General features: G+C 44.0%; 1 protein-coding gene across 3 annotated transcripts in view; it reads left to right on the top strand.

Annotated features, from left to right (window-relative positions):
- LOC115150642 (ephrin type-A receptor 8-like) overlaps nucleotides 1-17140 on the top strand; it is a 180111-nt gene that overhangs the window by 100309 nt on the left and 62662 nt on the right. The gene's annotated exons all lie outside the window — the stretch shown is intronic.

Below are 17140 nucleotides of genomic sequence, written 5' to 3'. Positions count from 1 at the left end.
GCCTGAAGGAAACACACTCACCTGCGAAGAAGGCATTGACGGCTAGTGGCAAACACACACACAGAGTTTTGTTATGTTTTAGATGCTTATCTCATGAATCTCTCCATTTGTCTGTAGTCAAGACATCATCCTAGTGCTTTGTAGTAGCAGTAGTGGCTGTAGTAGAGAGCTGATGTGTGTGTGTGTGTGTGTGTGTGTGTGTGTGTGTGTGTGTGTGTGTGTGTGTGTGTGTGTGTGTGTGTGTGGGACTCGTCTCTCTGTGACCAAACTGTGTCACTGTGCTAATTCACCTCTCTCCAGTCACGCACATCCCAGGACACGACACGAGTCGTTGCCATGCAGACAACCCTGAGCACGAGAGAGAGAACCCGAGAGAGAGAATGATAAAGAGAGAGATTGGTTAAGTGGATAAGCAGTATGTATGCAAGAGAAAATGAATGTGTGTGTGTTTAAGTAGTTCTTCCCTAACAAAGGCTCACTAGAGCCCCTGGGTTTCACTGTAAGCGTGAGATCATCTATCTGAATGATTGCATGATGTAGCATTAAAAGTGTCACAGAAAGGAAAGGGGGGAAATAAAAAAGGGTGAAGAGAAAGATAGAGGAGAGGAGAGAAAAATCCCTCTCTTTGATATAGGAAGCTGGTCCACAGCTCTCTTGTCACGGTTAAAGTGACATTCGAAATAGCGCATGTCACTACTGTGTGTGTGTGTGTTTGTGTGTAAGCCCACCCCAGGGCTTTTGACTGCCGGGGAGAATAGAGTAAAATGGCCCATACAGAGAGATAGAGATACGGCGAGAGCGACCGAGGACACACTGATATGGGCACACACACTTAGGCTGGTTGACTTGAGTGAATGTGATCAGGCTATCTGACCTCGTTACTGTCAGGGCTTTCGGAAGGATCGGACCAATACGCAGCATGATCGTAGTTCCACATCTTTATTTCAATCGTGAAACTAATGCTATAAACAATAAACTTGGAATACAAAATAAGAAAGCCGTGACGCAGAGCAGGCATACACTACTCACAAAATTAATCACCCACAAAACACCAGTGAGACAAACATCAACTTAAATATGGCCTCCAATTAGAGACAACGACAACCGGTTGCCTCTAATTGGAGGTCATGCCAAACAAAACTAATCCAGAAATACAAAACTAGAAACTAAACATAGAAATACAAAAACAGACAAACACCCCCTGTCACGCCCTGACCTACTCTACCATAGAAAATAACAACTTACTATGGTCAGGACGTGACAGTTACATAGAAAGAGGTGGGGACACACACACACACACACACACATAGACAAGCAGAGAGAGAGACAGCGAGACAACGAGAGAGCGAGAGAGAGAGACAGCGAGAGAGAGAGAGACAGCGAGAGAGAGAGAGACAGCAAGAGAGAGAGACAGCGAGAGAGCGAGACACCGAGAGAGAGAGACACAGAAAGAGAAAAAGCGAAAGAGACTGACAGACTAAGACACAGAGACACAGAAAGAGAAAAAGTGAGAGAGACTGAGAGACTGAGACACAGAAAGAGAAAAGGTGAGAGAGACTGAGAGACAGCAACACAGAGAGAGAGTAAGAGAAAAAGCGAGAGAGACTGAGAGACAGAGACAGATCCCTCTCTTTGATATAGGAGGTCGGTCGACAGCTCTCTTGTCACGGTTAAAGTGACATTCGAAATAGCGCATGTCACTACTGTGTGTGTGTGTGTTTGCGTGTGTAAGCCCACCCCAGGGCTTTTGACTGCCGGGGAGAATAGAGTAAAATGGCCCATTCAGAGAGATAGAGATACGGCGAGAGCGACCGAGGACACACTGATATGGTCACACACACTTAGCCTGATCACATTCACTCAAGTCAACCAGCCTATCTGACCTTGTTACATAGAAAGAGGTGGGGACATACACACACACACACATAGACAAGCAGAGAGAGAGACAGCGAGAGAGAGAGAGAGAGACGGCGAGAGAGAGAGAGACGGCGAGAGAGAGAGAGACGGCGAGAGAGAGAGACGGCGAGAGAGAGAGACGGCGAGAGAGAGAAACGGCGAGAGAGACGGCGAGAGAGAGAGAGACGGCGAGAGAGAGAGAGACGGCGAGAGAGAGAGATGGCGAGAGAGAGAGACGGCGAGAGAGAGAGAGCGAGACAACTAGAGAGACACAGAGACACAGAGAGCGAAAAAGTGAGAGAGACTGAGAGACAGCAACACAGAGAGAGAGTGAGAGACTGAGAGAGTAAGAGAAAAAGAGGCAGAGACAGCCAGAGAGACAGAGACAGCCAGAGAGACAGAGACAGCCAGAGAGGCAGCAAGAGAGAAAGCCAGAGAGACAGCCAGAGACAGACAGCGAGACAGAGACAGAGAGACTGAGACAGCGAGAGAGAGACAGCGAGAGAGAGAGAGACAGACAGCCAGAGAGACAGAAACAGCGAGAGAGACAGCGAGAGAGACAGCGAGAGAGACAGAGAGCACGACAGACAGCGAGAGACAGTGAGAGAGAGCATGACAGAGACAGCGAGAGAGACAGCGAGACAGAAACAGCGACAGAGACAGCGAGAGAGAGACAGAGACAGCGAGAGAGAGACAGAGAGACAGAGAGAGAGACAGCGAGACAGAAACAGCGAGAGAGACAGAGAGAGAGACAGAGACAGCAAGAGAGAGACAGAGAGACAGAGACAGCAAGAGAGAGACAGAGAGACAGCGAAAGAGAGACAGCGAGAGAGACAGCGAGAGAGACAGCGAGAGAGACAGCGAGACAGCGAGACAGAAACAGCGAGAGAGACAGCGAGAGAGAGACAGAGACAGCGAGAGAGAGACAGAGAGACAACGAGAGAGACAGAGAGAGAGACAGCGAGACAGAAACAGCGAGAGAGACAGAAACAGAGACAGCGAGAGAGAGACAGAGACAGCGAGAGAGAGCCAGAGAGACTGCGAGAGAGCCAGAGAGACAGCGAGAGAGCCAGAGATACAGCGAGACAGAGAGACAGAGAGACAGAGACAGCGAGAGAGACAGAGAGACAGCGAGAGAGACAGAGAGACAGGGAGTGAGACTGAGACAGCGAGAGAGAGACAGAGAGACAGAAAGCGAGAGCGAGACAGGCAGCCAGAGAGACAGAGACAGCGAGACAGGGAGAGAGAGAGAGACAGAAACAGCGAGAGAGACAGCGAGAGAGACAGCGAGAGAGACAGAGAGCGCGACAGAGAGCGCGACAGACAGCGAGAGACAGCGAGAGACAGCGAGAGAGAGCGTGACAGAGACAGCGAGAGAGACAGAGACAGAGACAGCGAGAGAGAGACAGAGACAGCAAGAGAGAGCCAGAGAGACAGCGAGAGAGAGACAGAGAGACAGCGAGAGAGCCAGAGAGACAGCGAGAGAGAGAGAGAGAGAGACAGAGAGACAGAAAGCGAGAGAGAGACAGCGACAGAGACAGCGACAGAGAGAGACAGAGAGAGCGCGACAGAGAGACAGAGAGAGTGCGACAGAGAGACAGAGAGAGAGCAACAATGGTATGATAATTTCAAAGACAAACAAACATATTTTAAGTGAGTATAATTGGTGAGGTCTTTTTTTTTTTTTTTAAATACCGGTTCCTCTTTAAATGACGTTCAGCTTATAAAGCTTTATAAAGCACTTCATTATGCCTTCATCAACACTACGTGAATGTTTTACAAAGCATCTATAACAGTATGTCATGCTTTATAAAGGGTTCATACATTTGGAATAACTGTGTGACACAATTACAAATGTCAAATGTGACATAACCCACTATGATGAATATGATATAAACATGTGCTTTATAAAGGATGACATGTTGTGCTGAAGGACGGCATATGCTCTAAAGTGATGTCATGTAAGTCACATTACACCTAATCTCAGACGCGTCCGCCCAAATGCGCAAAATGTCTGGTGGAACAATACATCAAACTTGGACTTCATTGGTTAGGTTTAAAATCTAATTTTAACTTAAGAAGATAAATTATGGAAATGGCCAGGGTTAAGCAATAATTAGGACTTTTTGACTGTGTTAAGTAGTGATGATGAGAAATACTTTACTCACTAAGGTCACTCCTATAGAATTCTATGGACACGCCCACTAAGGCCAACTTTGAATGGCTGATATCCCAGGCTTATATGTGCTGTGTGAGCAATAGCCTGGGGACAATGTTACAACAAAAAACACTTACCTTAATAACCTATTTGAGACACCTTCGGTCATTCATAACAGGTATATTTTCTGGGTGATTAAATATTGACTGGCTTTCATCAAGCTGCTCACTCAAGAAAAAGCTTCAAACTGCAACATGGTTCAGGTTATCAGTCAACCTACCAGGGTAGTTACAAACAGCACAGGAATGAAATCATCAACATGTATTGATCACGTCTTTACTAATGCTGCAGAAATTTGCTTGAAGGCAGTATCCAGATCCATCGGATGTAGTGATCACAATATAGTAGCCATATCTAGGAAAACCAACATTCCAAAAGCTGGGCCTAATATAGTGTATAAGAGGTAATTCAATAAGTTTTGTAGTGATTCCTATGTTGTAGATGTAAAGAATATTTATTGGTCTGTGGCATGTAATAAGGAGCAACCAGACACTGCACTTTCAAATCAAATCAAATGTTATTGATCACATACACATATTTAGCAGATGTTATTGTGGGTGTAACGAAGTGTTCCTATCTCCAACAGAGCAGTAATATCAAAAAATTCACAACAATACACACAAATCTCAAATTAAATGAATGGAATTAAGAAATATATAAATATTAGGAAAAGCAATGTCGGAGTGGCATTGACTAAAATACAGTATAATAGAATACAGTATATACATATGCGATGAGTAAAGCAGTATGTAAACATTATTAAAGTGACTAGTGTTCCATTATTAATGTCACGTCCTGGCCAGTATAAGGGTTAATTTTCATTGTAGTTTGGTCAGGACGTGGCAGAGGGTATTTGTTTTATGTGGTTCGGGGTGGTGTTTTGGTAAAAGGGCGTTTGATTTAGTATTTCCGGGTTTTTGGTTTATGGTCTATGTTTATGTATTTCTATGTGTAGTCTAGTGAGTGTGTTTCTATGGTTGGTTAATTGGGGATGGGATTCTCAATTGAAGGCAGGTGTTTTCCCTTTGCCTTTGATTGAGAGTCCCATATATTAGGGTGTGTTTGTCATTTGTGGGAGATTGTTCTTTGTCTAGCATGTATGAGCCTGAGAAGACTGTCAGAATATCGTGAGTTTGTTTTGTTGTTTTTGGTATTCATTTTGAGTTAATAAATGTTCAAGATGAGCCAACACAGTCCTGCTGCATATTGGTCCTTCTTTTCCGATGATGATTTTGCCATATCGTCTGACGACGACGAAACCCCTGACAGAATCTCCCACCAAACCAGGACCAAGCAGCAGAGGAAGGAGCAGAGGGATTTTGAATTCAGCAAAAGGGAGAAATGGACATGGGAGCAAGTTATGGCCGGAGAGGGCCCATGGAAAAAAACTGGTAAGGACCGGGAACGTTACCGAGGAACACGACTGGCGTTGAAGCACGAGAGGCACCCCCAATATTTTTTTTTGGGGGGGGCACACGGGTAGTTTGGCTAGGCCAAGGAAGAGCCAGAAGCCAGCTACCCGTGGTTATATGGAGGAGCGTATGAGGTGGAGGGCGCCATGTTTCGCTGAGGTGCACACTCTCACCCATACGCACACACAGTCCGGTGCGCATTATTCCAGCCCCTCGCAGGTGCCGTGCTAGAGTGGGCATCCAGCCTGGTAGGAGGATGCCTGCGCAGCGCATCTGGTCGCCGGTACACCTCCTAGGACCAGGCTACCCAACTCCCGCTCTACGCACGGCAACCATCAGGCCCCTGCACAGCCCAGTCCGCCCTGTACGAGCACCCCGCTCGTACAGGGCTACTAGTTCCATCCAGCCAGGACGGGTTGTGCAGGAGGTAAGATCAAGACCGCCTGTGCGCCTCCATAGCCCGGTGTTTCCAGTCCCTGTCTCTCGTGCGGACCCGGAAGTGCGTCAGCCCAGTCCGACTCGTCCTGTTCCCGCTCCCCACACTAGCCTGGAGGTGCGTGTTCCCAGTCTGGTACGTCCAGTACCAGCACCACGCACCAGGCTTCAAGTGCGTCATCCCAGTCCGACGTCGCTAGAGCTGCCCATCAGTCAAGAGTCGCCAGAGCCGCCCGTCAGTCAAGAGTCGCCAGAGCCGCCCGTCAGTCAAGAGTCGCCAGAGCCGCCCGTCAGTCAAGAGTCGCCAGAGCCGCCCGTCAGTCAAGAGTCGCAAGAGCCGCCCGTCAGTCAAGAGTAGCCAGAGCCGCCCATCAGTCAAGAGTCGCCAGAGCCGCCCGTCAGTCAAGAGTCGCCAGAGCCGCCCGTCAGTCAAGAGCCGCCCGTCAGTCAAGAGTCGCCAGAGCCATCCGTCAGTCAAGAGTCGCCAGAGCCGCCAGACTGCCCGGAGATGCCAGAGCCGCCAGACTGCCCGGAGATGCCAGAGCGGCCAGACTGCCCGGAGATGCCAGAGCGGCCAGACTGCCCGGAGATGCCAGAGCGGCCAGACTGCCCGGAGCGGCCAGACTGCCCGGAGCTGCCAGAGCGGCCAGACTGCCGGAGCTGCCAGAGCGGCCAGACTGCCCGGAGCTGCCAGAGCGGCCAGACTGCCCGGAGCTGCCAGAGTGGCCCATCGGCCCAGAGTCTGCCGATTACGAAGAACCAAGGGAGTCGAGCAGCAACCCTGAACTGAGTAAGCCTGACAATCCAGAACTTAAAATGATTAACTGTTCAATTAATGAGTCTGTATACAGGGTGGAGAGGAGGTCTGCCCAGGATCCAGAGCAAGGGGAGTCTGCCTACGGTCCGAGGCTGATCGGGATCGGCACTCTGGAGGACAATAGGCCGGAGCCTGAACCACCACCTGCATAGGTGGGTTGGGGAGGGGGGGTGTAGCACAAGTGCCGTCGGTGACGGCAGCCACCCTCCCTTCCCTCCCTTTAGTTTAGGGGGATTTTTGTTGTTGTTTGGGGTTTTTGTTTTTCTTAAGGTGCTCCCGGGGTTAGCACCTTTAGGGGGGGGGTTACTGTCACGTCCTGGCCAGTATAAGGGTTAATTTTCATTGTAGTTTGGTCAGGACGTGGCAGAGGGTATTTGTTTTATGTGGTTCGGGGTGGTGTTTTGGTAAAAGGGCGTTTGATTTAGTATTTCCGGGTTTTTGGTTTATGGTCTATGTTTATGTATTTCTATGTGTAGTCTAGTGAGTGTGTTTCTATGGTTGGTTAATTGGGGTTGGGATTCTCAATTGAAGGCAGGTGTTTTGCCTTTGATTGAGAGTCCCATATATTAGGGCGTGTTTGTGTTTGTCATTTGTGGGAGATTGTTCTTTGTCTAGCATGTATGAGCCTGAGAAGACTGTCAGAATATCGTGAGTTTGTTTTGTTGTTTTTGGTACTCATTTTGAGTTAATAAATGTTCAAGATGAGCCAACACAGTCCTGCTGCATATTGGTCCTTCTTTTCCGACGATGATTTCGCCATATCGTCTGACGACGACGAAACCCCTGACAATTAAAGCGGCTAGGGATTCCATGTCTATGTACAGTGGCTTGCGAAAGTGTTCACTCCCCTTGGCATTTTTCCTATTTTGTTGCCTTACAACCTGGAATTAAAATTGATTTCTTTGGGAGTATGTATAATTTCATTTACACCACATGCAAAAAAAAATATGTTTGTGGAACAAACAAGAAATAAGTGAAAACTGAAACGTGAGTGTGCATAACTATTCACCCCCCCAAAGTCAATACTTTGTACAGCACATTTTGCAGCAAGTACAGCTGCAAGTCTCTTGGGGTATGTCTCTATAAGCTTGGCACATCTTGCCACTGGGATTTTAGCCCATTCTTCAAGGCAAAACTGCAACAGCTCCTTCAAGTTGGATGGGTTCCACTGGTGTACAGCAATCTTTAAGTCATACCACAGATTCTCAATTGGATTGAGGTCTGGGCTTTGACTAGGCCATTCCAAGACATATAAATGTTTCGCCTTAAACCATTCAAGTGTTGCTTTAGCAGTATGCTTAGGGTCATTGTCCTGCTGGAAGATGAACCTCTGTCCCAGTCTCAAATCTCTGGAAGACTGAAACTGGTTTCCCTCAAGAATTTCCCTGTATTTAGCACCATCCATCATTCCTTCAATTCTGACCAGTTTCCAAGTCCCTGCCGATGAAAAACATCCCCACAGCGTGATGGTGTTCTCAGGGTGATGAGAGGTGTTGGGTTTGCCAACAAGCTCAATTTTAGTCTCATCTGACCAGAATACCCTCTTCCATATGTTTGGGGTGTCTCCCACATGCCTTTTGGTGAACACGAAACATGTTTGCTTATTTTTGTCTTTAAGCAATTGCTTTTTTCTGTCCACTCTTCCGTAAAGCCCAGCTCTGTGGAGTGTACGGCTTAAAGGGGTCCTATGGACAGATACTCCAATCTCCGCTGTGGAGCTTTGCAACTCCTTCAGGGTTATCTTTGGTCTCTTTGTTGCCTCTCTGATTAATGCCCTCCTTGCCTGGTCCATGCATTTTGGTGGGTGGTCCTCTCTTGGCAGGTTTGTTGTGGCGTCATATTCTTTACATTTTTTAATAATGGATTTAATGGTGCTCCATGGGATGCTCAAAGTTTCAGATATTGTTTTATAACCCAACCCTGATCTGTCCTTCTCCGCAACTTTGTCCCTGACCTGTTTGGAGAGCTCCTTGGTCTTCATAGTGCCGTTTGCTAGTGGTGCCCCTTGCTCAGTGGTGTTGCAGACTCTGGGGCCTTTCAGAACAGGTGTATATATACTGAGATCATGTGACAGATCATGTTACACTTAGATTGCACACAGGTGGACTTTATTTATCTAATTATGTGACTTCTGAAGGTAATTGGTTGCACCAGATCTTATTTAGAGGCTTCATAGCAAAGTGGGTAAATACATATGCACGCACCACTTTTACATTTTCTCTCTTTTTTCTTTTTTTTTTAAACAAGTAATTTTTTCCACTTCACGAATTTGGCTATTTTGTGTATATCCACTACATGAAATCCAAACAAAAATCTATTTAAATTACAGGTTGTAATGTAACAAAATAGGAAAAACGGCAAGGGGAGTGAATACTTATGAAAGGCACTGTATATAGGGCAGCAGCCACTAAGGTGCAGGGCTGAGTAACCTGATGGTAGCCAGCTAGTGATGGCTATTTAACAGTCTGATGGCCTTGAGACAGAAGCTGTTTTTCAGTCTCTCGGTCCCAGCTTTGACGCATCTGTACTGACCTCGCTTTCTGGATGATAACGGGGTGAACAGACCGTGGCTCGGGTGGTTGATGACCTTGAGGATCTTTTTGGCCTTCCTGTTACATCGGGTGCTTTAGGTGTCCTGAAGGGCAGGCAGTGTGGGCCAGACGGATTGCCAAGGCGTGTACTCAGAGCATGTGTGGACCAACTGGTGTCTTCACTGACATTTTCAAACTTTCCCTGACCGAGTCTGTATTACCCACATGTTTCAAGCAGACCACCATAGTCCCTGTGCACAAGAATGCAAATGTAACCTGCCTAAATGACTACTGCCGCGTAGCACTCCCGTTGGTAGCAATGAGGTGCTTTGAAAGGCTGGTCATGGCTCACATCACCACCATCATTCCTGAAACCCTAGACCCACTCCAATTCGCAAACCATCCCAACAGATCCACAGATGACACAATCTCGATCGCACTCCACACTGCCCTTTCCCACCTGGACAAAAGGAAGACCTATGAGAGAATGCTATTTATTGACTACAGTTCAAAGTTCAACACCATAGTGCCCACTAAGCTTATCACTAAGCTAAGGACCCTGGGACTAAACACTTCCCTCTGCAACTGGATCCTGGACTTCCTGACAGGCCGCCCCCAGGTGGTAAGGGTAGGCAACAACACATCTGCCATGCTGATCCTCAACACCAGAGCCACTCAGGGGTGTGTGCTTAGTATCCCTCCTGTACTCCCTGTTCACCCACGACGTCGTGGTCAAGGACTACTCCAACTCCAACATTAAGTTTGCTAACGACACAACAGTGGTAGGCCTGATCACCGACAACGATGAGACAGCTTATAGGGAGGTCAATAACCTCTCCCTCAATGTGATCAAGACCATGGAGATGATCGTGGACTACCGGAAAAGGAGAGCCGAACAGGCCCCCATTAACATTGAGGGTGCTGTAGTGGAGCGTGTTGAGAGTTTCAAGTTCCTTGGCGTCCACATCACCAACAAACTATCATGGTCCAAACACACCAAGACAGTCGTGAAGAGGGCACGACAACACCTTTTCCCCCTCAGGAGACTGAAAAGATTTGGCATTGGTCCCCAGATCCTCAAAGTTCTACAGCTGCACCATCGAGAGCATCCTGACCGGTTGCATCACTGCCTGGTATGACAACTGATCGGCATCCGACCGTAAGGTGCTACAGAGGGTAGTGCACACTCTACCTCCAAGTTATAAGACTGCTGAACAATTAATTAAAGGGCCACCTGGACTATTTACATTGACCCCCCCCCATTTGTTTTCACGCTGCTTCTACTCGCTGTTTATTATCTATGCATTGTCACTTTACCCCAACCTACATGTACAAACTACCTTGACTAACCTATACCCCCTCAAATTGACTCCTGTATATAGCCTCGTTATTGTTATGTAATTTTATTTTTTACTTTTTATTTTTTACTTTAGTTTATTTAGTCAATATTTTCTTAACTCTATTTCATGAACTGCATTGTTGGATAAGGGCTTGTAAGTAAGCATTTCATGGTAAAGTCTACACTTGTTGTATTCGGCGCTTGTGACAAATAAAATGGTATTTTATTTGATTGAAGTAGCTACAGTACGTAATCTAACTCAACACTTTACTACAAACTAATTTAAATTACAATAAATAAAGATTACTTGGCTTGTTTTTTTCAATCCAGTGGAAGCACAAGTGGTGCATTTGATTTAAATATATCTAGTCCTACCTCAGGCCAACAGCCTGAAAGGACGGGACACCAGCACACTTTCTATACTGCCTCAGTATAAGACAGCTTCTGCACTACTCTAACCCTGGAAACCTCTGGGCATCCATACAATTAACACATATCACTACTTTCCCCAATGCTATACATTCCTTTGTCTCATACCCTTCTGCACACTTCTCACAGCTAGGAGCCTCCCTCCTACACACTGCTGCCACATGCCCATAAGCTTGACACCTGTAACAATGTAATTTATTCAGCACAAAAGCTTGTATGGTAAAACGTATATATCCTAACATCACTTTGTCGGGCAAAGACTGAACATCAAAACTCAAAAGAACAGACGACTCTATTGTTTCACCACTCACGCCACCCTGTCTACATCGCACCAAACGACGAGCATCACACCAAACAACGAGCATCACAAACACTGGGAATCTTCCCCTTCAGTTGGTCAACTTTTACATTTACCGCCACCCCAGTAACCACTCCTTTTAGTTAAGCCCTTTTCTTGAGAGCAAAACAATTCACATCTCTTGTCCCCATTCGCTTTAACATGGAGCACCTGCTCACTTTGACCATCAGAAACACAAACAATTATCACCAGACCACTTCTGGTTACCTTCACCGATTCCACAGCACCCAACTCTGTTTTCACCCACCCTGAAACGACAAATGGATCAGACAAAGGCAAGGGTCCACTTTTTCCAAAAATTTCACTCCATCCGTCACAGACTCATCTTTATCCTGACCCTCGGTGCAAGCCTTGGGCTCAGAACTTCACCACACCTACCCCCGACGATTCTATTTCTCCTCCTGTCTTCGATCTGGCGTCCAGCTCCTTCTGCTTACACTTTCTACCATTCTTCTTTAACAAACCATCTCCCTTTTTCCCAATATTTTTAACCGATTCAAGCTCTCCCGCTTCCTCTCTCTCTTTGACCTCCTCGTTAAATGTTATGATGAAGCCTGTTGAATGTTATTAATTACCCTAATGCCTGATGTGTTTTTATTTGTTTCTATATTTACTGCAGTTTGGTTAATAAAATCCAGATGATTCTAAATATATCTATTGTCCTTGTTACATGGTTGCATACAATGAAATGCAATGTTTTGGGGTAAATCTCGGAGGGATTTTGATAGTAAACTAAACTAGTTTATATGGAAACCGATGTGTCTCTTCAACCCTGTTACAGTATTCAACCCTGTCACCCTAGTCTCAACCCCGTCACAGTATTCAACCCTGTCACCCTAGTCTCAACCCCGTCACAGTATTCAACCCTGTCACCCTAGTCTCAACCCCGTCACAGTATTCAACCCTGTCACCCTAGTCTCAACCCCGTCACAGTATTCAACCCTGTCACCCTAGTCTCAACCCCGTCACATGACAATATTTGTTAAATAAAATGGCAAAGGTTAATAAATATGAATTGAATGTTTTCTGAGCTCAGTCTGAAATGTTAAGGACAATCCCAAGAACATTAGATTTATGTCAAAATTCTGAATTAAAAGCATTTTTTTATTTAAATGATGAGCCCGCTGACGTGTCTATTTCAGGGTTTAATATAGCAACATGATGAGATTTTACAAACATTTTATATTTATAATAATTGAATTAGTTTGGGGGGGGACATGTGCATTAGGTAAATGTTGATTTTATACCAAACATCTTTTATAATCATATTCAGACAGCTTCCATATTGTTTGTGACGGGGTTGAAGATAAATGGTGTCCAAATCAGACATAAACTGACAATTTATAAAAGCGTTTTAATGCCTGAGGTGGGAAAATATGTTTTCTTGAAGGTTTAATATGTACTTAGTGTTGTGGGGCGTTCAGAAAATGCATTTATTCTAGTAAAAAAAAGTTTTTTTACATTTTTTATATTACAGCAGCCCAAGAATGATCCATATATGAAAAATGATTGCCTAAACAGTAACAATGATTCATATTTGTTCATATTTAAGTGTCACGTCCTGACCCTTGTAAGAAGTCATTTGCCATACTAGAGTGGTCAGGGCGTGACAGGAGGTTGTTTTGGGTGGTTTTGGGTTTTCTGTTTATATGTGGGGGTTTTCTAGATTTCTATTTCTATGTTTTGTTTTCTATGTTTTGGCCGGGTATGGTTTCCAATCAGAGGCAGGTGTCTTTCATTGTCTCTGATTGGAAGCCATACTTAGACAGCCTGTTTTTCCTTTGGGTTTTGTGGGTAGTTGTTTTCCGTTTTGTCAGTGTGTACCTTACGGAACTGTTGTCGGTCGTTTTATTGTTTTGGTTCAAGTGTCTTCATTAAAAGTTTAAAAATGAGCACTATACACGCTGCGCCTTGGTCTACTCATTTCGACGCCAGTGACATTAAGTGACATTTGCATTACATGTGGGTTTTAAAACATGTCCCAAGGTCAAATAAATCTCTCCAATGGAAATCACTGTATATGGAATACATATTGGCTTAGAGCAAGACCTATTCTGGGTGAAACAGTAAAAGTATTGTCAGGAATACTCAGTAGGGTCTATAAAATGTATATGATATGGTGTTATTTCATGCGGCTCTGATTAATACGGAGCATTGCTGCCCTTTTACACCACCCATTCCATTGGACTCCGAATCACGTCACATATGGCTTAATGCACTACAGAAAACAACATGCTCACTGAATTAAAGGGCAACTACAGTTAAAAATCGAAGTTTATTTGATTTTTCTCAGACCTCAAAAGTCATCCCCTGATGTGGTTTAAGCACTGTTGTGAAAAACAGAAAATCAAATGTTTTTTATTAAAAAGGTGTGATTTTTTTGTTGTTGAAAAAAACTGAAGTAGGCAAACAATAAAAACGGATTTTCAAAGGCCCTACCAAAGTTGTTTGGTTGCTTTTTACTCTTTAGAGTGTATGCATCCTGCAGCACAGCATTTTGGGGGATGTTGAGGTCAGGTCCAATATTCATTATTCACCCAAGAGGGAAAGAGATTGGGCCATCCTAGAAATGTTTTATTGATATATAATATAAACAATTTAGCAGAAACTTTTATCCAAAGCAACTTACAGTCATGCATGAATACATTATTCCATATGGGTGGTCCCATGAATCGAACCCAATATCCTGGAGTTGCAATGCTCTACCAAGATGCATGACAGGGTTAAATGCTTTGTGAAGCCTCAATTTAATATGATTTATAAGTTCATATTTGACATAGTGGGTTGTCATATTTGACATTGGTGGTTATGTCACACAGTTATGCCACATTTATGAACCCTTTATAAAGCATTACATACTGTTATAGATGATTTGTAACACATTTATGTAGTCTTTATGAAGGCTTTATGAAGCCGTCCAGTACCTACCATTGTGCCAATGAGTTGTCATAATGCTGCATCAAATGTACATGATCTTAGGGGCATTGGCAAACACAATGTAAGTCATTTAATTTATGTACCCCTAATTGCACCGAATACATCTGTTTATCTTACAGATTTTGTAAGTATTAATCATGAGCCTTTAAACCAGAGTTACACTGTTAGCACTGAGGTGGTGTGCAATAGTAGGAAGACCACTTTATGCAGCTCACCCTGTACTATCAGCTCCAACGTAAATAACATGAGTAAGTCTACCTCTGATACGCTTCCCAGTAAAGCATTAAAAACAATCAAGCAACCCAGAAAAGTGATAAAATACTACATATTAACATATGTAGCCTAAGAAACAAGGTCCATGAGGTCAATAACTTGCTTGTAACAGATGACATTCATATTCTGAATGTCTCTGAAACTCACTTAGATAATACCTTTGATGATACAGTGGTAGCAATACATGGTTATAACATCATCTACCGAAAAGACAGAAATGCCAACGGAGGCGGTGTTGAGATCTATATTCAAAACCACATTCCAGTAAAGCTTAGAGACAATCTAATGTCAAATACTGTTGAAGTAATATGGCTACAGGTTCATCAGCCTCACCTAAAGCCCATTCTTGTGGGAAGCTGCTATAGACTACCAAGTGCTAACGGTCAGTATCTGGACAATATGTGTGAAATGCTTGACAATGTATGTGATATCAACAGAGAAGTATATTTTCTGGGTGATTTAAATATTGACTGGCTGTCATCAAGCTGCCCACTCAGTAAAAGAATTCACACTGTAACCAGTGCCTGCAACCTGGATCAGGTTGTCAGTCAACCTACCAGGGTAGTTACAAACAGCACAGGAATTAAATAATCATCATGTATTGATCACGTCTTTACTAATGCTGCAGAAATTTGCTCTGAAGCAGTATCCAAATCCATAGGATGTTGTGATCACAATATTATAGCCATATCTAGGAAAACCAAAGTTCCAAAGGCTGGGACTAATATAGTGTATAAGAGGTCATACAATAAGTTTTGTAGTGATTCATATGTTGATGATGTGAAGAATATTTGCTGTTCTGTGGTGTGTAATGAAGAGCAACCAGACGCTGCAAATTACACATTTATGAAACGACTTATTCCAGTTACTAATAAGCATGCACCCATTAAGAAAATGACTGTAAAAACTGTTAAATCCCATTGGATTGATGAGGAATTGAAAAATTGTAGGTTTGAGAGGGATGAGACAAAAGGTATGGCAATTAAGTCTGGCAGCCCAAATGATTGGCAAACATACTGCAAATTAAGAAATCATGTGACTAAACTAAATAAAAATAAACTACACTATGAAACAAAGGTAAATTATATAAAGAATGATAGTAAAAAGCTTTGGGGCACCTTAAATTACATTTTGGGGAAAAAGGTAAACTCGGCTCCTTCATTGATTGAATCAGATGGCTCATTCATCACAAAGTCCACTGATATTGCAACTAATTTAATGACTTTTTCATTGGCAAGATAAGCAAACTTAGGGATGACATGCCAGCAACAAACGCTGACACTACACATCCAAGTATATTGGACCAAATTATGAAAGACAAGAATTGTACTTTTGAATACCGTAAAGTCAGTGTGGAAGAAAAATATTGTTGTCTATCAACAATGACAAGCCATCGGGGTCTGACAATCTGGATGGAACATTTCTGAGGGTAATAGCAGACGATATTGCCACTCCTATTTGCCACATCTTCAATTTAAGCCTACTAGAGAGCGTGTGCCCTCAGGCCTGGAGAGAAGCTAAAGTCATTCCGCTACCCAAGAATAGTAAAGCCCCCTTTACTGGCTCAAATAGCCGACCAATCAGCTTGTTACCAACCCTTAGTAAACTTCTGGAAAAAATGGTATTTGACCATATACAATGCTATTTCACAGTAAACAAATTGACAACAGAATTTCAGCATGCTTATGGGAAGGACACTCAACAAGCACAGCACTTACACAAATGACTGATTGGCTGAGAGAAATTGATGATAAACGATTGTGGGGGCTGTCTTGTTCGACTTCAGTGCAGCTTTTGACATTATCGATCATAGTCTGCTGCTGGAAAAACGTATGTGTTATGGCTTTACACGCCCTTGTCACGTTCTGACCAGTATAAGGGGTTATTTGTTATTTTAGTTTGGTCAGGACGTGGCAGGGGGTGTTTGTTTCATGTGGTTTGGGCTAGGTATTTAGGTAGAGGGGTATTTGTTTTATATGGTTCGAGGTGTGTGTGTACTAAGAGGGGTGTTGTATTTATGTGTTCCGGGGTTTTTGGTTTATGTTCTTGTTTTGTATTCTAGGTTGTCTATGTTGTGTATTTCTTTGTTGGCCTGGTGTGGCTCTCAATCAGGAACAGCTGTACATCGTTGTTTCTGATTGAGAGTCATACTTAAGGAGCTTGTTTTTCACCTGTCCCTTTGTGGGTAGTTATCTTTGCACTGCTGTTAGTTTAGCCAGCAAAACTGTCATTCTGTCGCTTCTTTGTTTTTCTTGTTTTTTTTCCGTGTTCACGTTTAAATAAAATAATGATGAGCACGCTGCGCTTTGGTCTCTACATTACGACTACCGTGACAGCCCTGCTACAATGTGGATAAAGTGTTACTTGTCTAACAGAACACTGAGGGTGTTCTTTAATGGAAGCCTCTCAAATATAATCCAGTTAGAATCAGGAATTCCACAGGGGAGCTGTTTATGCCCCTTGCTTTTTTTCAAATTTTACTAATGACATGCCAC

Source organism: Salmo trutta, chromosome 16, assembly GCF_901001165.1.
Source record: "Salmo trutta chromosome 16, fSalTru1.1, whole genome shotgun sequence".
Classification (NCBI taxonomy): Eukaryota; Metazoa; Chordata; class Actinopteri; order Salmoniformes; family Salmonidae; genus Salmo; species Salmo trutta.
Note: the sequence above shows the minus strand (reverse complement) of the source record. Positions and strands in the feature narration are given on the sequence as shown.